The sequence below is a fragment of the Anabrus simplex genome, chromosome 11, assembly GCF_040414725.1.
Source record: "Anabrus simplex isolate iqAnaSimp1 chromosome 11, ASM4041472v1, whole genome shotgun sequence".
Lineage (NCBI taxonomy): Eukaryota > Metazoa > Arthropoda > Insecta > Orthoptera > Tettigoniidae > Anabrus > Anabrus simplex.
Genome location: NC_090275.1, coordinates 40,747,829 through 40,770,855, shown reverse-complemented (window position 1 = coordinate 40,770,855; position 23,027 = coordinate 40,747,829). Strand labels below are relative to the sequence as shown.

General features: G+C 43.4%; 1 long non-coding RNA gene and 2 other non-coding genes across 3 annotated transcripts; all 3 read right to left on the bottom strand.

Moving 5' to 3' along the window:
* Nucleotides 1-235: 235 nt before the first annotated feature.
* Nucleotides 236-21,651, bottom strand: LOC136883520 (uncharacterized). Its single transcript, XR_010861263.2, has 2 exons — nucleotides 21,588-21,651; nucleotides 236-403 (listed from the first exon to the last, which is right to left on the bottom strand). It is a non-coding gene; the product is annotated as an uncharacterized lncRNA (long non-coding RNA).
* TRNAQ-CUG (transfer RNA glutamine (anticodon CUG)) lies at nucleotides 18,240-18,311 on the bottom strand. Its single transcript has one exon. It is a non-coding gene; the product is annotated as a tRNA-Gln (tRNA).
* On the bottom strand, nucleotides 20,046-20,117 carry TRNAQ-CUG (transfer RNA glutamine (anticodon CUG)). The gene has a single exon. It is a non-coding gene; the product is annotated as a tRNA-Gln (tRNA).
* Nucleotides 21,652-23,027: the final 1,376 nt, after the last annotated feature.

Here is a 23,027-nt window from a genome sequence, read left to right as displayed (position 1 = left end):
CCCAAATATGAAAGTGGAGAAAACATACTCTTCGAACCAGAAGACCCGAATCCGTGTGATGGCCTACTCAGAAGTGTCCATCCACATTGCAGGCATATATATGGCCAGGGAGGAAGAGAAACACAAGAAGGCGAAGAAGAAGATATAGCAAACCCACAATGGAAACATTCAAACTGTTATTTTGGAAAAAATATCACATCGCAGTGGAAGGGAAGAACAATAGAAAATTTATCGCTTTGACTTTTATAACTATATTGAATTATTGCCTTTATTTACATTTTCTTTTTTCTAGATTTATTTTCCTCTTGTTATCCGCTGGAAGAGCTGCCACTGCTACTGCTTGACCTTCCACCACGTCCACCACCAGCGGCGCTGCTGCTGCAACCGCTGCTGCTCTGACGTACTGAATGAAATAAAAACCAGAAACAACTACAGTTAAATCTAACCTAAAAAATAGGAGTAAATTTTGAAAAGGAAAAGTTTTGGTGCTTATGTTTATGAGTGGAGAAAATCAGACTCGGTAACTATACACTCAAAATCCCTGTATGTAGGCATTTCCATGTGCAGTTAGGTCACTATAGGACCTTGCACTACGATCAAGTAATAGATCTATCTTGCTTACCCCATAGGAAGAGGGTGAAACCCTGTGTCTGCACATAGCTTTCTCTTATTAATATAAAGGGACTGCCTGGCCGTTGCAGGGTAGTAAAGGCGTGCTCGGTTCACCCAGAAGAACGTGGGTTCGATTCATCGTCAGGAAGTCGAACAATTATAAAATAATCGAGATATCCAGTTCCGGAGATGCACATGGTCCTGAGGCTCATTCAGCCTACACCAAAAATGAACAACAGGTTAATTCCTGGGGGCAAAGGCGGCCGGCCGTAGACCCAACCACTCTACCTCATCAAGGGCCGAGGTTACGGATAGTGAAAGCCTTTACCTTCTACCCCTCCAAGGGCCTTCATGGCCTGAACGCAGATGACTTTGATTAATACAAGGAAAGGTCTTCATTGGGGTAATCGTCCGTCCGTCCGTCCATGCGGTTATTTCATTCCTCCTCCCCTTACGAGGAGGGGGCGGGCCATCAGCTAAACTATACTGAAATTCAAGTCAAGAGCTTAGGAAAATTATCCTTCCGCATGTGAGCATGTCCCCTGTTCCCCCTCCCCGTCTCGTCCGATTCTCCATGTCCGCCACAACCAGCTTATCATTAACGCCGTGCGTCCACCTGACAAGTACAGTACTTCATTCTGAAATAGTGAAGCTTCAAACGAAATCACTTCCTTTCGAATAGCTGTACTTTGATTACTACTACACCTATTTATTCCTTTATTGACCATGTCAAACCTACAGATTACTGACGAATACCGAGGCAAGAGAAGCAAGGTTTATTTTTATTTCATAATGCAATTTGTGTGAGGCACATGGAGACTTACAACATAAGTATACGATTCCGCTCTCGTGCAACGACTGTCAGTGGCAGTTTCTCACAGTTAAAAAAGCTGAAAAACCCACCCGTGAGTGGGATTGCAAAATACAATGCTTCCAGGAATGTTATAAATATTGTGGTCTCGTCATTCGGAAGGTAAAATCGAACTCATGATCCTCTCATGACAACATTTCTGCAGGTAGAAGGCGGTTACGAATATTATTATTATTATTATTATTATTATTATTATTATTATTATTATTATTATTATTATTATTATTATGGAATAAGCCAAGGATCCTATTCCCATACCGTGTTAAGGCCCTTCCTGTTTTATCTACGGCGAGTGCTGAGCTGACACATCGATCTTTCGCTGGAGACTTGGATTTTCCGTGGAGTTTAAATTCCAAGCGAGCGGCGTAAACACTGTACACAGAAACGCCGATCAGCTCGCGGTCTTTTTCACGTCTTTCACAGCCCACAGTGGATTCTAACCTCGTAGGCTACTGTAAACGTTTAAAACAATTTGGTTTAGATTTCCTACTTAATTTTTCTTCACTTTTGTTAGCTTTAATGTATTTCACAGGGGACTCAAGCGTCACAGCATCACACATGTCTTGCTCACAGCTGGCAGCCATTATGAATACTGAACACGCTGTTGCAGCCAGTATTGCCAACAGTTTTCTTGGATCCATCTTCAACGTCGCACATATTATGCGAACTTATCAGCAGTGGAATGAACTCGAACATACTTATTAAGTACACAGTGCAATAAGATATCAATACCATATTAAATAATTATTATTCTGCTACATACACCACTGAGAACAATAACTATTCATAGCCATCTACGTATGAAATATAAGAGTTGGTAACGAACCCGAATAACATACAACCTATGATACATTTTCCATATTTATACAGGGCAAACATTTTAATTCATCAAGTCAGTTCACCAGAATTTCTAACCAAACTGAAGAAAGCTCCCGATTTCAGGAACGAGTAACAAACCTAGGGAACTATTTGGCGCTGCGGAAGCCTTTTCACCGACCAGAAGTCTGACTAACATCAAGGGACCGGTAAGGTCTTGAATTGACTCTCGGTATAGTAGCTCTTAGGCCATTGGGTAATAAGAAAAGAATGGAAACTAAAAATAGCTTCATTGAGGTAATCACATAAACAGGATTTTACCTAAAGGTTACAGGTCTCCTCATATGGTTATGAGGGTGTTTAGGGGTTGTGGTAAGGATGTAATGGAGAGGGCATATAAGTCACTCGATGCTAGTGTATAGGACCCTCAGTAGGATTACTTGATTCAAGAATTGAAAGAGATCCGAAGGAAAGCAGCACTATTTGTTCTGGGTGATTTCCGACACATGCGAAAATGTTGCACACTTTGTGCTGGGAAGTCGTGGGTGTTCCGCTATCACTGCAGAGATGGCGCGGAATGGCATTAGTAGACGAAACTTTTTTTAATTTGCTTTACGTCGCACCGACACAGATAGGTCTTATGACGACGATGGGATAGGAAAGGGCTAGGAGTAGGTAGTAAGTGCCGTGTCCTTAATTAAGGTGCAGCCCCAGCATTTGCCTGGTGTATTATTATTAGCGTATGATGTGTACATGACAATCAAAATATACGAAAATAATACCAAATATACAAGTTGGTGACGGCATCAGGACTTCACTTTTATATTTTAATGTCCAAATTGTTTATCCATGCAATCACTTCCGGTGTTACTTCAAAGAATTCCTCCACAGAACCAGGAAATACACGTAGGGGGCACTCTAGAACTATGTGCTTGATAGGCTGCACTTGAGCACCACAGTCACAGTAGGGAGAATCTACCCATCCCCAAAGATGTAAAGCTGCGTCAGTCCTACCAACACAACATCGGATCCTGTTCAGGGTTGACCCAACAGCACGGGGGAAACCGAAGCCAGCCAGTTTCATGCTGGGATCGGAGATATCACATAAGCCACGGGGAGACAACATCCTCCACTCTTGATTTTAGCCTAGTTGTAGTGTGTTGCTTTATATCTTGATGTATAGGAAGGGTCTCATTCTTCACTAGGCTGCACCATAAGCTGGTAAATGTTTGTGGTCTCCTTATATGAGGGGAAGATATATTACAAAGGACAGGCAACAACTGCACTGGAGTTGAGTACAACGTGCCGGAAACAATACGCATAGCCTGGCAAAGTTGGATATCAATTAGGTTGCAGTGAGAGCTATTTAACCATATTCCGGCACAGTACTAAACTGTAGAATACACCATGGCCAAGGCGGTAGTTCGCAAAGTATTGGCGTCAGCTCACATGAAGGTTCAGCTAACTTGCTCAGCAGGTTAGGCGGTTGTTTTTTCTATGTGACTTCGATATGTCAGTGATCTATCTAATGTTACACCTAGGTATTTTGGTGTACTGCTGTATTTCAAAAGTTGATTCCTGAACAGTATCCTAGGTTGATAAGTAGTCTCTAAGTTGTTGAGATGGAATGCGGCTACTTCTGTCTTCGAAGGACTTGGTTGAAGTCTCCACTTTCTAAAGTATTCATCCCCGTAGATCTTCACACAGCACATATTTTGGCTCCTTGAATGCAAATCTCTGTACTGTTAGGTTTTTATCATCGGCACAAATGAATTTCCGTGCTGTATTTTCCGGAATATCACGGATGTACAAATTGAACAGTATTGGGGCTAAAACTGAACCCTGCGGTAAGCCGTTATTCAATTTGTGAAATCTACTCCTGGAATTTTCAGAGAATACCTGGAATAATCGGTTACTCAATACATTATCAATGGGAGTAATCAACTTAAGACAAGGTACAATCTTGATGAGCTTCAGGAGGAGACCCTCTCTCCAGACAGTGTTATAGGCCGCTGACAGATCATGGAAGGCAGAAACGTTTTAAAATTTACTCTCAAAACCAATCTCCAGATATTATGTTAATGCAAGGACTTGGTCACTTGTCTGGTGTGAAAATGGGAAACCACGGAACACCATCTTCAAGGTTGCCGACAGTGGGGTTCGAACCCACTATCTCCCGGATGCAAGTTCACAGCTGCGGGCCCCTAACCGCACGGCCAACTCGCCCGGTAGTAGACAAATCAGTGGAGTTTTTAAAAGCAATATGAAGATAAACTTGGAATTCAAAAGCACAAATAGGGGCAAATACTTGTTTATAGGAAGAGGGGATTAAGGATTGGAATAATTTACCAAAAATACATTTCCAGCTTCCGTGGAATCATTTAAGGAAATACTAGTTAAACAACAGATAGAGAATCTACCACATGGGCGACAGCCCTAAATGCAGATCAAGTGATTGATTGATTTTGATTGAATTTCTAACACAAGTAAATAAATAAATAAAATTAATAAATACTATCTTACGTGACTAATGAGAGGAAGTTACGTCATTTTTCTGTCAAGTGATCAATGCTGGTTACATTCTCAGGTAGCACAATCGAATTTTTTTATAAGTTGTTTTAGGTCGCACCGATTCAGTTAAGTCTTATGGCGACGATGGGATAGGAAAGGTCTAGGAGTGAGAAGGAAGCGGCCGTGGCCAAAGGTACAGCCCCAGCATTTGCTGGTGTGAAAATGGCAAACTAGGTAAAACCATCCTCAGGCTGCCGACAGTGGGTCGGCACAATTGAGGGAAATGCTTAATTTTAAGTTTTTCGAAGTATCGGAACCCCTACTTTGTCTACTAAGAAATATTTCAACATTCAAACTTTACGACGATATATTTGGGATTCGACAGTTCCAAGAAAAATAATACAATTAAGAGTATGAAATATAATAGAGGCGGAAAACTATCGATAGCGCTATCGATAGCGACCACTATCGTCATACATAGATAGTCAGTTGCCTATTATCGATAGTCAAAGATAGTTCTTTTTTCCCCGTCATTGGCTTATTTTTCGCGCTAACAGAAATTGTACAGCTGTTTGCAGTTAACTGGTGAGGAATTTATTCCAATTCATAGGTGCATTCATAGGTGTGCGTTTAAGTATCTCTGCGTACCTGGGACTTCAGTGCCGGCAGAATACAATTTAGCATTTTTAAAGGTGGGATTCTCCATTCAACCTAACCTTAGTTGAGTTGATGCCAATACGGGACAAAAAATGAGATTTGTATGTTGTCAGAGACTGTATGTAGGCGGGAGAAGAAAGGGCACATTTTAGGTCAAAGACTTCATGAAAGCAACTGAAAACTCTCCTGCCATCTGTTGAGAATGCTGTAAAGCAAATTTCCAAAGATAACCCGAGAAAATGTCGGGCGATCGCAAAATGAACACTGCAGCTGAACGAGAATTTCTCGGGCGGTCACGTTATGGGCAAGCGTGTGCAGACTGAGAATGTCTCGGACTTGACACTGAGGAAATTTATGAGTGATTCCGATTTGAATTTCAGAAATTACATAGCATGAAATAGTTGTGCTTTCTGCTGATTTTTTGTGGATTGTGTTCAATAAATGTTCTATTTTCGGGCATAATGATATGATTCGTTCCACTTTTTGAAAACTATCGATAGTAATCGATAGTAGAGCTCACAATATCGGAAAATATCGATGGCGATTACTATCGATAGTTTGCCGCCTCTAAAATATAATTATAAATTATTTTGTATATTAATATACTTCAAGTCTTTCTTTTAGGGTGATAAATCATTATAATTCTGTACCCATTGTTAGATTAATACCAACATTCATTCATTTTTCCTACAATCTTTTCGATATCAGAATTTATTTTTAAACATTATCGATACCAGAAATATATCGAAACAAATATCAATACAGTATTATCGAATTTGGATAGAAAGTATCGATATTTATTCGGATCGATGATATCGCAACATGAAAATCCACAGCCTGTTTCCAGTCATTTGACCGGGTCAGGAAAGAAATATATGAAGCCCCCCATCTGCGGCGAGGATGGGAATTGTCCCGGCTGCTGAAGCCAGTCACACTCCTCTGAGGCAAAGACTGATCACTGACAGATGAAATGATCCTGGAGAGTGTTGCTGGAATAAAAGATGACAGGGAAAATGTGGAGAAAATCTGTCCCACCATCGCCTTGTCCAGCATAAATCTCACATGGGGTGGCCAGGATTTGAACCACGGAACCCAGCGGTGAGAGCCACGAAGGTTTAGGGAACATCCAGATCTACTGGCACATAAAAGAACTCATTCGGGACAAAATTCCAGCACCTCGGCTTCCTCGAAAACCGTAAAAGTAGTTAGTGAAACGTAACTGAGGCAAATACTTGAAGTGAACGGAAACATTAGCCATCATTACGAAGGCAGTGATTTTAAACAGTACAACAGTAAGAAAGTTACATCTTCTTTTACCATAACGATGTATGTAACACCTCCTCAGGTGCGGCGCTAACCATAGCAGCTACGAACAGAACAGCGAGCAGCTGAGGAAGAAAACAATTCATTATTAGTACCTCCAGGTTCAACACCTTTCTCGAAATTGCGATGTCTTCCTCTTCAACCATCATATACCAGAAGAGACATGGCAATAAAATACGAAATTAGACAGAATTCATTACCAAAGAAAGGTATTTTGTTGTTGTTGTTGTTGTTGTTGTTGTTGGTGGTGGTGGTGGTGGTGGTGGTGGTTGCTGTTTTAAAATGAATAACCGCAATGTATTCCATACAGTCGCTAAAAAAAAATTAACGCGTGGTATTTTAAGTTACTCGTCCCCTTGTGGGTGGGGGCGGTAGAATAACAGCCACCGTATCCCCCTGCCTCGAAAGAGGCAACTAATAGGGTCTCGAATGGCTCTTAAATTGGGAGTGTCGACCATGGGGCCCTTAGCTGTGTCATGGCATTGCTTCCTCTTGTGCCAGGCACCTCACTTTCATCTGTCCTATCCGACCTCCCTTGGTCAACTCTTGTTCTTTTCCGACCCCGGCAGTATTATAGCATTTGAGGCCTCGGGAATCTTTCATTTTCACGGCCTTTGTGGCCCTTGTCTTTCTTTGGTCGACACCTTCATTTCTTGAATTGTTTAATAATAAAGATTTTATTGCAGCCAATGGCCATTGAAATATGTTTACATGATTAATTACATTAAACATAATTTGGACGTTATTTATCACTTGGACACTGTCTAAAACCGATGTTCAACCGGTCATGTTTAAACACTGCCGAGAGCACTGTTTAACTTCAAATGAGAGGAGTGAATCACAATCAGAGGTTATGTACAATGAAACATGTAATTTGTATTATCATGTTGAGACGATTCCGGGAAGAAAAGTTAGTCCGTCGGCCTCTCTGTCGGTCGCCCACTGCGAAATCGCAGCAATTCATTTTAAATGTACGGGGAAGTAGAGCTTAAAATACGATTTCGCTTGTTTCTTGAGACTTACAAAGGGAGAGTCCGGTAAATCTCCAACTTGAATACAATTCTTGGCAACCTATATATTTTATAATGCATGGGGTGATTTCCATGGAATTATAGGTCACTTTGACTACATACATGTCAGAATTAGCCTACTTGTCCTAATCGTCAGACGGCTGTCAGATACATCAACCGGGAGGGATTCACTTATATTTACTTCCAAGTAAGCTCACATAATAGTGAAAACTAAAAAGTAGGTTGTATGTGGTTTTTATATATAATCGTCGCGCTAATTCACATAAGTTTTCGGCAACTATGAGATAGGAAAAGGCAAGTGGTGGTGATGGTGGTCATTATTGTTTAAGGAGGACTGTGGAAGAAGAGCCGTGGCCATCATAACAGCCCTAGTATTTCCCTGGTGTAAAAATAGGGATATTAAGATCTCCAGAATGCAAGCTACAGCTATATGGCCCGTACAACATATTTAGTTACACATTACTATTGTTTCATCTTCCCTTCGTCGAAGCTGTTTACGAGTAGATTGTACTCACTATAACAACGCTATAATCAAAGCTAAACTTCCCCGTACGGTGGCGTGTCGCTTTAGTGTCGATAATATTATGAGATTTAATTTCCACCGAAAGCGACATTCTTATATGGGGGCAAGTTATGCTCGTGCTCAGCCATATTTGAGTAATGTGTAGGAAGACAAACAGCTGACTGGCGTTCGGCGCGCGCACCGACGAATTTCATTGGTTGCGACAAGCAAAGAGTTGCATGAAAGGTATTTTTTTTTTTTTTTTTTTTTTGTGGGCATTGAAATGGAGAGTCCCAGGGTGAAAACTATCCCCTTTTACTCATCTGTTTCCTAGGAATAGCCGATGAGTCGGAAAATCGCAATCATGCACTGGCGGGGAAGAAAGCGATCTGTCTTGTAGGCTTAAGCCTGCAAGTCAGAGGAGAAAACCCCCTCTTCGCTGAGTAATTGTTGTCAGTTAATTAAAATCATTGGGTAAGCGGAGAAGAAGAAGAAGGAGCATTCTTAAGAAACGGGCCTTTTCAGGGTGTGATTTCTAGGTTTTTATTGAGTGGGTGAAATTAAAATTTGGAAAAGGCCGAAATGGTTCACTTAAGACCGGTCATACAGGAGCCAAGGGCCGCGATACTTGTAACGAGTATTCGGCTTCTTGGTTCTAATGACCTGTTTTAATAATGCGATGCCCTGATCAGTAGACTGGGCTTGGAGAATTCTAGCCCTGGTCATCCTTGTTAGCTTGTTTATCTGAGTTCTAATAGTCGGAATACGGACTCCTGTGCGTATCTTCCTATTAGATCTCAGAATGGGGGCTCTTGTCATCTTTCTCAGTATTTTATTTTGGAAAACTTGTAATTTAGAAAGAGGAGTCTTGGGAACATAGCCCCAGGCCTCGCACCCATAGAGCAGTATGGTCCTGACACATGCTAAATAGAGCTTTCTCTTGATGGAAGTCGAGATGTATCTATTATAAAGCAGAGGTGCCAGGTTTGCCACACGAGCCCATGCTCGTTGCAGGGCCTGTTCTATGTTCCCTCTCCAGATAAGACTTTTGTCCATTGTTAAGCCGAGATACTTGATTTTTTGAGACCAGGACAGGGGGGTATCGTGTAAAATAAGATGACCAAGGCTAGGCCTTCGGCGAGAAAAAATAATTGCTTGGGTCTTGCCAGCATTTATTTTAATTCTGTTCCGAAGGCACCACTTCTCGAACAGAGAGATCCAAGATTGCAATATAGTGATGGTATCTCTGTTTCTCCTTTTAGAGGCGTAAACAGCTATATCATCCGCATATTGCTGGATTTCTACTCCCTGCCACTGGGGTAGATCATTTACGTATAGGGCGTAGAGTATGGGGGAGATTTTTCCACCCTGAGGGACTCCAGCTCGTAGCCTCCGAGGGGTGGATTTTTCTCCGTCTACTGTAACGTAAAATTTCCTATGTGTTAAATAGGATGTGATAATTTTGATAATATAATTTGGAATGACATGTAGGTCCAAAAGTTTGGCTATTAAATTTTTGTGCCAGGCGGTGTCAAATGCCTTCTCTACATCAAAGAATACCGCTGGCACGCTACGCTGTATGTTAAATGATCTACAGATATACTGCACGACCGGCGCTGGGCTTCGACCGGAACCCAAATTGCTCCGGCCGCAGTATATTGTGGGCGTTCAGGCAAGCATTGAGGCGGTTTAGAATAAGTCTCTCGAGTATCTTAGAGATGTGGGATAATAGGGTTATAGGTCTGTAATTTTGAGGGAACAATCTGTCCTTCCCCGGTTTAGGAAGGACGACCACTCGGCCCGTCTTCCAAACCTTGGGGAAGTATCCCTGTTTAAAACATGCCGAAAAAATGGTTGCCAAAAAGATTACTGCTCTGTAGGGCAGAGATTTAATTTCTTTGTTGGTAACCCTATCATCCCCGGGAGACTTCTTCTCGTTTAGGTCTTTAATAACCATGCGGACCTCTGCAGGCGTTACGTCAGATATGTCATTGTCAGGCGTCCATTGTTGTAAAAAAGATGAGACCTTTCTGTGTACCTCTCGGGTCCGTAGTTCGTTATCGTCGTCGTCATCGTCAGAAAGATCGTGAGGTACACTTTGACTTTCGATTGTATCAGCGAAGGCCTCAGCTTTATCGTAAGGGGAGAACGCTAATCCATTGCGGCCGTGAATTGCACGTCTGGGGGGGGGGGGGATTCAGAGAACGAGTAACCCGCCAGAACTGGTGATCTGATTCGTTTTCAGTGAGGGTACGGCAGAATTCCTCCCATCTTTCCACCTTTCTTTCCAGTAAGAGTTTTCGGACTTCTTGAGCGAGTTCGCGGTATTCCGCTCTGTCCGCTGGGTCCCGAAATCTTTGCCATCTTTTACGATAAGCATTTTTAATTTTTATTAAATCCTTGATAATTTCAGGAGTGGAGTCATCTTGGCAGGCTATGCGGCTTCCCATATTAAAATTATTATTATTATTAATATGGGAGGAATGACGTATCGTATTCCCGCCATGTTGTGTGGGCGTACGATTGTCATTGTTGCCCCTATCGCTATTTGCTGAATTTCGAGCAGCATTCAGGATGTATTTACGGGCGTTTTGCATCTTATTAGTAAGATGCTCCACGGCCCGGTCAATATCATCCCGGCTGTTAATTTCGAAAGGTTTAAGATTTTTGTTAACATGCCAAGTGAACTTATTACAACCCAAGAAAGATGAAAAAGAATGGGGTAATGGTCTGAATTTAATTCCCTAGGTACTGTAAAGTTTATAGGTTGATTATAAAATTTTGTCACTGCCACGTCTATGACATCAGGACGCGAACCATTACTGGGATAGATAGTAGGTTCGGTGGGTGCAAAGACCCCGATGTCATTTTCCCTCATATATTTATGTAGCGTTCTTCCCTTAGGATTTGTCACTCGTGAATTCCAATCTGGATGCTTGGCGTTTAAGTCACCAATGATGAAAGAGGAGACTCTGGACGGGTTGTTTAATAATAAATCTAGTTCCGCTGTATGTAGCGGAGTTTAGGGAGGAGAATAGGCCGCAAAAATGCGATAGTGATAATTCCCATGTCTAATCTCGATACCGAGAGACTCAATAGCACCATGAGGAAGAGTGTCTAACAGGCTGCGCGTAAGTTTAGACTTAATCAGCACCGCCACGTCCCCGTGCTTGTCGTGAAGTCTGTCTTTACGATAGACAGTAAAGTTTTTAATTTTGAAGGGCATATGTGGTTTTAGCCAAGTCTCCCCTAACAACATTATATCAATATTGTGGTCAGAAATAAAAGCTTCAAGCTCATATTTCTCACCAACAACACTCTGACAGTTCCAAGCACAGATTGTTAAGTCCATGTCAGAACAGAATGAACCTTAAAATTAGGGCTCAGAGAAATACTGCATAGCAGCATTTATCAGCACCATAATTTTGTCCATTGTTGTCGGACATGTTCTTAATTTGGTCGCTGTGTCTTTAATAATAAGTATCAGTTTAGGGAAGTTAACTTGCCTACAGAGGTCTACGATATCCCTCAGTCCCGAGAGGTCGGACGTGAGGGATGCCGCCGCTTGAGGGGCAGGGTCTGCTGTCGGCGCGCTAAGTGCGGCGGGGGCGGAGGTGGGGGCGGCTCCTCCTGACGCTTGGGCGAAAGAGAAGCTGGGGTCAACTGCTCTTGAGGGAGGGAGAGTCTTAATTTTCTTAGCTTTTGAGACTTCCTTAGCCGCTTTTTGCTCCATAATGGAGAGATACACAGAGCAGCCTCTGAAGGAGGCTGGGTGGTTTCCACCACAATTTACGCACTTGGCTGGAGCATTGTCCTGAAGAGGACACGCTGCAGCCATGTGGTTCTCGCCGCACTTAACGCACCTTAGCAACATCTTACAATAGTTGGCCGTGTGGCCCCATCTCTGGCATTTATAGCACTGAGATGGGCCCTCACGGCCCCTGAATGCCTCAATCTTGACCTTCGACCCACACAAATAATGCACGGAGTAGATGGTCTTAGAATACTCAGTATTCGGGAGGGTAAGGCTCATGACGTTCAGGGGTATTTCTTTCTTTGTCGTGGCGTCACGACGGGTGTACTGGTGAATATCCTGGGGTTCATACCCCATCTCCATGAGCTCTTCCCGAGCCCAGTCTACACCTACGGTTGAAATTATATTTCTAATTATGACTTTAAGGAGCCTGTTGCCGGGGAGCTGCTGGGTGTAAAAGTTAGCATTGGACTCCTCAAAGTATTGTTTGATCAGGTTATAGTCTTCAACGTTATCTGCGTGATAGTTCAGGGCATCGCGCGTGTTAATCACCCTGATATCGCCAGTGCAACGGGATTTCAAAAATTTATAGTGACGCTGGTAGTCACTCTTATCTGCCACTACAATGGGGGGGATTGCAATTTTCTTTTTTGGAGCGTTCTCCATTTCAATGTCCACGATACCAGCGGACGCTGAGCTGGTTCCAGGTTGCACCTCTGTGGACTGAGGTGGGGCCACATTTTCGGGCTGATTCGCAGCCGTGTTACTTATTAAAGGCTGCGAATGAGCAACCTGGATAGCTGGCATGGTTAGAGGTTGAGATGGAGAAGGTAGAGGAGGAAATTCGCCGCTAGAGGGGAGGGTCGCTAGGGCACTCAATCTATTTTCTGTGGTCACAGGTCTGAAAGCCACCTTAGCCGCCTTACGGAGGCGCATCTTAGGGGCGGATTTCCTCCTTCCCTTCACCAGGGTATGCCATGCAGGGATGGATTTCAGGTTAGCCACCACCGAGGATACATTCCCTGTGTTAACTAAATCAGCTAGAATTTTAGGGTCAATTTGATTGATTTCGGGTAGTACCGTGATACTGCTAGTTTCCATGCTATTATTAGTATCGCAGGCAGGCCCAGAAGAACACTGAGGGTAATCGCTAGCGCATGCAGGAGTGTCCCCGCCTCCCGGCGGGGCGCAAGCCATATCTACTAATTTCTACAGGCACTTAAACATGCAATTCACCCAACAACACAAGACAAAAAACCAGCAAGACAAACAAACATGCACAAACAGCACCGCAACACAACACTAAGGGCACAAATGCCGCACACAAGGTAAGGATAACTAAATCCACTGCCAGGTACACTTCCCGCTCACATGCAACAATGCACAGGATTGATAAGGGAGCCAGAACAAACACGTCCGTCCTCTTTAGGGATGGCAGTTTTTAAAAAATACCGATATATCGATATTTCGATATATTGAAAACTTATTTTCCATAATCGATATTTATTGCACATAATATATCGGTATATTCAAGCGATATCGATATATCGTAACCCAAGAGTAACTACAATATCATCACCAGATCTCAATGCATATATATCAATATTGGTTTATTCTGCCTGTGCACGCGACTGGTTGGTTGAGTTTATCTTGCTACTGGAATTCGCGGTTTAATTATCCATGGAAATTATCCATCAACGGCTGCTAATTTCAGATGACCACTAACCTGCACGGTTGCTAGGGTTATACTTCCATAACACAAATTTTCATTCACCCGCAGCCACAAGACAGCAGTCGAGGCATAGATCCTGAATAAAAAGCTTTTTTAGAGTGAAAGAAGTAGTGTCAGTAATGCTTGATGTTAAGAATATGATGCAGCATCTACCGTGCAAGTATTTATGGTTTTATCATTGCATTGATAGGATAAACAAGGAAGAGGAAAGGAAGCGGCTGTGGCCTTAAGTTAAGTACCATTCCGGCATTCGACTAGAAGAGAAGTGGGAAACCACGGAAAACCACTTCGAGGATGGCTGAGGTGGGAATCGAACCCACATCTACTCATTTGACCTCCCGAGGCTGAGTGGATCCCGTTCCAGCCCCCGTACCACTTTTGAAATTTCGTGGCAGAGCCAGGAATCGAACCCGGGCCTCCGGGGGTGGCAGCTAACCACACTAACCACTACACTACAGAGGTCTTACCACGCTTACGTCTCTTGGTTAACTGTTTTGTTGAAACATTCAAATTTACGTGCAAACCAGATTCAGAATGACATAAAATCAAATGAAATTTTCCAATCATTTAGTAATACATAGAAGCAGATTCGAACAAATCAAAACATTGTTGATGGCTTCAAGCATGCTGCACATTTTAACGGACTTAAATTCTTAGCTGCCGCCTTACCTTATAAAGTAAGGAATCAATCAAATTCGGAATTATATACAAACAAATTAAAATTTTTAATCATTCAGTATTATGTACAGATAGATACAAACAAATTAAATATTTCTTGATGGCTTCAAACACGTTGCATATTGTTAATAGATCCCCGATTTATAGAACTTCAATATAATTTCAAATCCTTGTGTTTTGGAAAAGAAATAATTTTATATCGAGATATATCGCTATTTTGTTTTGATAGTAGGATAATATCGGCATGTCGATATCGAATGAAATATCGATATTTATTATATCGGAACGTCCCTAGGTGTTATCGATGCCTACGAGATAAGTAAAGGCCTCAGCATGCACGGTCTCTTCAAGTACTAAATTGAAAAGTAGCAGCAGTTCAGATATCGCCGCTGGATGTGAGGTTTTCCCTCCATTCCTCAGCACGATTCCAATTGGCATTACGATAATAACTTGCACATAAAAGCACATTACAAATATAAAACATTGCGTTTTGAGTAGGAAAGTGATATTTCTATGACGTTTAATGAAGAAAAATAAATGTATCACCGAGTAATTCAAGATGAGCTCATACGAATCAGGTAGTATAATTGCGACCGGAAAGTACACATCCTAATAAAAATGAAAATACTTCATAGTATATTTTAAAACACTGCAGTATTCACAGAGCCTTCGTCGATGAATGCAGAGTGGGTCTCGGCCCACAAGTGGCCACGGCTGGTCCGTGGTCCAACAGCTCTGCACTCCGACCGGCCAACCGAGCAGAGGAAGGGTGGCTCTTCGTCTCTGTATTCGGGAGACTGGACAGGGCTGGACCTCACGGCTGGTCTCCACTGTCGGTTTTCCTGAGAATGGTTTTACGTGTTTTTCCATTCTCCTGCAATAAGGCAAATGCTGGGAGGGCTCCTAGTATAGGCCACGGCCGCCAACCCCCTCACCATCTCCGAGCATCTCCTTCGCCGTAACAAATCTCCCGGCCTCACAGACGGCGTCACCATCTAAGAGGCCCGCCTCCTCCTTCAGGGGAGGAATTAAAACATTTTAGTATTAGTACGTAACCTAGTCTTGCCATGCAAATACCCTGAAAAAAGTGTTGGCATTGATTGCGACTAGTTTTAGTAGAAATGCTAAAACACGTGCTTTCAAAATGTTCACTACATACTACAGACTTCGAGAAAGGTTGCCAAATGCTATTTTTCTCGTCACCGCGACATGACATAATTAAGACCCATTTTTCTCGTAGTTCCACATTTGCTCGTGGAAATAAATGCCACTATATTTCTGAAGTTTACTTTTGCAGAATGGTGCACAGCAATAAACCATTGTTTATCACGCGCAATAAACATCTTGTGAATAGAATGTTTACAATAAATACTCTCTCGGCTCTTGTATATTTATCAATATGCACAAAACATTTTCTTAATGTAAATCCACAGCCTGTTTAGAGTCATTTGACCGGGTCAGCGATGGAACGAATTAAGCCCCATCTAGCGGCGAGAATAGGAAATTTCCCGGCTGCCGAAGCCTGTCGCATTCCTCTGGGGCAATGATTAATGACTGACAAATGAAATGATATTTGAGAGTGTTGCTGGAATGAAAGATGGCAGGGAAAACCGGAGTACCCGGAGAAAAACCGGTCCAGCACAAATCTCATATGGAGTGACCGGGTTTTGAACCACGAAACCCAGCGGTGAGAAGTTGGCGCGCTGTCACCTGACTCGCGGAGGCTTCTATTTTCATAACTTTACGTTTAAATATAAAACATATACTCATCACAAGCTGAATACACAAATCAAATGAATTTTAAGGCTTATCTCACCTAAACTTACCTTTTTCCTTCACAGTTTCCATATAGTCTGTGTTGTTAAATGGTGGAGGGCTAACACGAAGTCTAGAGGTGACTCTTGAACTAGAACGTATTTCGCGCTGTGTAAACTGCCATGCGGAGGCAACTGTGTTACATATTCCACCGTTTGTATTCAAATTATAGTCCGGCCTACCAGAGGCTCAGAGCAAGGTATTGATTAGATTGGATATTTCCAGGTTGCAATTCCACCTTCACTAGCACCATCTCTTGCAGAATTATCGGCGTTCTCTAGTGCGGATGTTGTTAATGAAAGTAATAATTCAAAGAAAAACGATATATTAATGGAAAAACCGATATATTATTCGATAAATCGAATCAAAATTTCGATATCGATATATCGATAAATCGAAAGGAAAATATCGGTATTTCATAAAAACCGATAAATCGTTGCCATCCCTAGTCCTCTTTAATGCCAAGATAAGGAGTGTGGGTAGTGTGTGCATGAAAGAAACCTCTATCTCCATTTTTAACCAATATTGAAACTTTAAACGATGTCTAGTTAAACACCAGCTGAACATTGTTTATGCAATGGAAGATCGTGATCGATTTAGACGTTGTTTAGGTAGACGTTGTCTAAGTCATCGTTTCTGCAATCGGCCCTACGTGCCTGAATTCATAGTCTGCCTTCATCCAATCCGTACTGGTCATTGCCTCTGTGGTGTAAAATGTTTCCCCATATATCTCCCTTTTTGGTTTGCAGCTCCGTTTGTAACTGATTAAATGCATCTGTAGATGGCAATATTTGTTTGTGTCCTAGTTCTTTTGTATAGAAGAGTTCTCTTGTCAGCTCGTAACATGGTCTTGAAGGAGTGAATTTGGAAAAACACAATAGCTTATTCTTGTAGATTGTTTTTACACTTTCAATGTCTCGAATATTTCTTTTAGTGAGATGTTCCCATATCACTTCTGGCCCGTACGTCATTATCGGGGATATTTTTGCAAGGAACAATTTCATGTCCGCCTCTGTGGTGTAGTGGTTAACGTGATTAGCTGCCACCCCCGGAGGTCCGGGTTCGATTCCCGGCTCTGCCACGAAATTTGAAAAGTGGTACGAGGGCTGGAACGGGGTCCACTCAGCCTCGGGAGGTCAACTAAGTAGAGGTGGGTTCGATTCCCACTTCAGCCATCCTGGAAATGGTTTTCCGTGCTTTCCCACTTCTCCTCCAGGCAAATGCCAGGATGGTACCTAACTTAAGGCCACGGCCGCTTCCTTCCTCTTCTTTGCCTGTCCCAACCAATCTTGCCATCCCTCCACAAGGCCCCTGTTCAGCATAGCAGGTGAGGCAGCCTGGGCGAAGTACTGATCATTCTCCCCAGTTGTATCCCCGACCCAATGTCTGAATCTCTAGGACACTGCCCTTGAGGCGGTAGAGGTGGGATCCCTCGTTGAGTCCGAGGGAAAAACCGACCCTGGAGGATAAACAGATTACGAACGAACGAACAATTTCATAGCAACTTCAACCGAGAGTTTGCGTAAGATAAAGATGTCATTCATCGCTATTACGGCTGCAGCCACTCTTTCCTTGATGTGACTAGTATAAGTAGTTCCCGGTGTGTGTAGTGTAATGCCCACATATTTAAAGTAGTTTACAATTGGCATAGTTTCTCCTCCGTTCTCATAGTAAATTTTCACTGTTGATGCTATTCTGCCTCCCTTGCGGAAGATCATTGTACCGTCTTCTGTCGATTAATTCTCAATTTATTGTCCTCAGTCCAAATGTTCAGCTTGTTGAAAGCAGCCTGCATTTTTTTTTTTTTTTTTTTTTTTTTTTTATACGAGTACCATGCCATCTGCATACATTGTCAGATCCCATTCATTAGTGTCTGAGAAGGTATAGTAGTGCATCAGACAGTTAAGAAAACGGTAATATATGGAAATTAAAATCCTAGGTCCCACCGAGATTTGAACTCGGATCGCTGGATTCAGAGTCCAGAGTGCTAACCATTACACCATGGGACCACAGGGTCAGTAGAGATCCTACAAAGCACTAGTGGCGTTTGGGAGTTCGAAATGGAAGGGGTGGGGAGTCAAACTTTTTTGCAGACAACCAAAAATGCCCGGGTTTATCAATCATTAAAGAACGTAAAGGAACTAATTACCGCCTCTGTGGTGTAGTGGTTAGCGTGATTAGCTGCCACCCCCGGAGGTCCGGGTTCGATTCCCGGCTCTGCCACGAAAATTTGAAAAGTGGCACGAAGGCTGGAATGGGGTCCACTCAGCCTCGGGAGGTCAACTGAGTAGAGGTGGGTTCGATTCCCACCTCAGCCACCCTGGAAGTGGTTTTCCGTGGTTTCCGACTTCTCCTCCAGGCGAATGCCGGGATGGTACCTAACTTAAGGCCACGGCCGCTTCCTTCCCTCTTCCTTGTCTATCTCTTCCAATCTTCCCATCCCTCCGCAAGGCCCCTGTTCAGCATAGCAGGTGAGGCCGCCTGGGCGAGGTACTGGTCATTCTCCCCAGTTGTATCCCCCGACCAAGAGTCTGAAGCTCCAGGACACTGCCCTTGAGGCAGTAGAGGTGGGATCCCTCGCCGAGTCCGAGGGAAAAGCCGAACCTGGTGGGTAAACAGATGATGATGATGATGATGAAAGGAACTAATTAGCTGATAGGACAACAGGGCTTCTATAATTGTTTTTTTTAAATAATTGTGATTAGCTGCCACCCTCGGAGGTCCGGGTTCGATTCCCGGTTCTGTCACGAAATTTGAAGAGTAGTACGAGGCCTGGAATGGGGTCGACTCAGCCTCGGAAGGTCAACTGAGTAGGGGGGTGGGTCGATTCCCACCTCAGCCATCCTCCAAGTGGTTGTCCGTGGTACCCCACTTCTCCAGGCAAATGTCGGGATGGTAGCTAACTTAAGGCCACGGCCGCTTCCTTCCCTCTTCCTTGAATATCCCTTCCGATCTTTCCATCCCCCTACAAGGCCCCCTGTTCAGCAAAGCAGGTTGAGGCAGCCTGGGTGAGGTACTGGTCCTCCTTTCCAGTTGTATCCCCGACCAAAAACGGATTAAGAAGAAACCAAGAAAATAAGAAAGAAAGGTCCGCCCTTGTTGTGTAGTGGTTAGTGTGATTAGCTGCCACCCTCAGAGGTCCGGGTTCGATTCCCGGCTCGGAATTTGAAAAGTGGTACGAGGGCTGGAACATGGTCCACTCACCCTCGGGAGTTCAACTGAGTAGAGGTGGGTTCGATTCCCACCTCAGCCATCCTAGAAGTGGCTTTCCGTAGTTTCCCACTTCTACTCCAGGCAATTGCCGGGATGGTACCTAACTTAAGGCCACGGCCGCTTCCTTCCCTCTTCCTTGACTGTCCCATCCAATCTTTCCATCCCTCCACAAGGCCCCTGTTCTGCTTAGTAGGTGAGGCCGCCTGGGTGAGGTACTGGTCCTCCTTTCCAGTTGTATCTCCCGACCCAAAAGTATCACACTCCAGGACACTGTCCTTGAAGCGGTAGAGGTGGGATCCCTCGCTCAGTCCGAGGGAAAAACCGACTCTGGAGGGTAAGCAGATTACGAACGAACGAACGAACCTTCTCTGAAGCCAATGACCTCCAGTAACATGGATAAGAGGTCTTTTGGAACAATTACAATCGTAACTTCTATAGCGAAATACTGCCAATATTACAGTAATATTTGAAAACGGTTAGCAGATCATTAGATAATTAAGAAACCGCTAATATCTCGAAATTAAAATTGCAGGTCCCACCGAGATTTGAACTCGGATCGCTGGATTCAGAGTCCAGAGTGCTAACCATTACACCATGGGACCGCGCCAGCCGCGAGTGATCCGACTAAGCAGAGTTACGCTTCAGCTACATGTTGGGCTCCAGTTAAAAGAGTTATCATCTTTTTTCTCTTTCTTTTTTCTTTCTTGATCCGTTTAGGCCTACGGTCCAGGGTTAGTTTTCGCTCAGACTCACCGAGGGATCTCACATCTACCGCCTCAAGCGCAGTGTCCTGGAGCGGTGGATACAATAATAATAATAATAATAATAATAATAATAATAATAATAATAATAATAATATATTTTTATTATTATCTTATTGGCTTTACGTCCCACTTGTACGATTTTCGGAGAGGCGAGGTCCCGGAATTCAGTCCCGTAGGAGTTCTTTTACGTGCCTGTAAATCTACCGACACGAGGCTGACGTATTTGAGCAATTTCAAATACCACCGGACTGAGCCAGGATCGAACCAGCCAAGTTTGGGCCAGAAGGCCAGAGCCTCAACCCTCTGAGCCACTCAGCACGGCAACGGGGGATACAACTGGGCTGGAGGACCAGTGCCTCGCCCAGGAGAATACACCTACTATGCTGAACAGGGGGCTTGTGGTGGGATGAGAATATTGAAAAGGAAGGACAAGGAAGAGGAAGAGGGAAGGAAGCGTCCTTGGCCTTAAGTTAGGTATTACTCGAGTTGTAATCTTTCTTTCTATATACAGATATAAATATTTATTTTCTTTCTTTCTTTCTTTCTTTATTTATTTATTTATTTATTTCTTAATCTGTTTACCCTCCAGGGTTTGTTTTCTCTCGGACTCAGCAAGGGATCCCGCTTCTATCGCTCCTGAAGCGTGAGCCTTTGGGTCGGGGTCTACAACTGAGGAGGATGACCGGTACCTCGCCCAGACGGTCTCACTGCTATGCTGAACAGTCGCATTGTGCGGGGATGAGAAGATTGGAAAGGACAGGCATGAAAAAATGGAAGCAAGCGGTCGTGGCCTTAAGTGTGGTATATACCGGGCGAGTTGGCCGTGCGGTTACAGTCGCGCAGCTGTGAGCTTGCGTCCGGGAGATGGTGGGCTCGAATCCCACTGTCGGCGGCCCTGAAGGTGGTTTTCAGTGGTTTCGCATTTTCACACCAGGCAAATGCTCTGGCTGTACCCTAATTAAGGCCACAGCCGCTTCCTTCCCACTCCTAGGCCTTCCCTATCCCATCGTCACCATAAGACCTATCAGTATCGGTGCGACGTGATTACATAGAAAAAAAGTGTGGTACCCTCCCGGCATTTGCCTGGAGGAGAAGTGGGAAACCACGGAAAACCACTTCTAGGATGGCTGAAGGGGAAATCGACACCCCACCTCTCTACTCAGTTGACCTCCCGAAGCTGAGTGGACTCCGTTCCAGCCCTCGTACCACTTTATAAATTTCGTGGCAGAGCCGGGCCTCTGGGGATGGCAACACAGAGGCGGATACTACATAGAAATACTGTATGTACTTAGCTGTTCTTATACATACCATTACAGTCAGGAACTTCATGTTGTTCTTGTTGTTGGTGCTGAGCAGGTGTGACTGGTCGAATTGCAAATGATGCTGAAGATGAAACATTCTCAGTTTATATAGATGGAGAAGTCGCAGTAAACTTTGTACTTCTAGGAAGAGAGATCTTTCCCCGTAGCTGATCGGGGAATTACTGCAGGGAAGAGTGTTCTGTGGCTTCCTGGTACTCTTTTGTCTTAACAAAGTTTCAGTTATCAATTTTTATTTGAGACTGCCGAGGTTTAAAATTAACATATTATAAGCCTGAGTACGGTTACCTCCTCAGTCTACCATTCTTAGCGCCTAAATTTCTGCATTCTATGCTAGAGTGAAGAGAAAAGATAAGTTCCAAATAGCAAGTTTTTAAGAATTTAAACAGAAACAGCCTAAACATAAATCTTTATGCATTTCTAAATATTTTGAGTGTGATTTGATAGAATCTGATAATGGCCTTCCAAGAACGAAACAGGTCATTCTATTTTAATTAAGTTGTTCCTTTTTAGGTATAATTGTGTTTCTTCTTCTTCTCCTTCTTTATCTGTTTACCCTCCAGAGTCGTTTATTTCCTCGGACTCAGCAGGGATCCCACCTCTACCGCCTCAAAGGCAGTGTCCTGGAACTTTAGACTCTGGGTCGGGGGATACAACTGGGGAGGATGGCCAGTACCTCGCCCAGGCGGCCTCACCTGCTATGCTGAACAGGGGTCTTGCGAGGTAATTGGAAGATTGGAAAGGATAGACAAGGAAGAGGGAAGGAAGCGGCCGTGGCCTTAATGAAGGTACAGCCCCAGCATTTAAACCACAGAGGCGGACGTGTTTCTTTTTCAAGTACTATAATTTACAATGTATTCAAAATTAGTTTCGGCAGGAACTAACAGTTATAATAAATCCTAAACGTTCCTCAAAAACCAACTGAATAAGTTTTGAGTGAGCCAGGATGTTTCCCGTCAATCTACTTCTTCATCTGGCCAAGTTTACCCAAATTACTCTTCTAACCAACTGGATTCAATACATCTTCATTTCTGGTCCAATCGTCCCACTTAAACTTTAACGTTCCTCTGTAACCCAACATTTTCAAGCTTTCTATTTTCTCTTCTCTGTCAATTATGGTCCACTTTTCACTGCACATGTCCTCATATTTTTAAAACACATGTTTTTACAAGTTGACTCGAACACGCTAACCACGGTGTCAGACCATATAGAATCTATGTCCGATCATGGCCACTAAGCGGATTATTATTATTATTATTATTATTATTATTATTATTATTATTATTATTATTATTATTATTATTATTATCATCATCATCTTACCCTCCAGGTTCGGTTTTTCCCTCGGACTTAGCGAGGGATCCCACCTCTACTGCCTCAAGGGCAGTGTCCTGGAGCTTCAGACTCTTGGTCGGGGGATACAACTGGG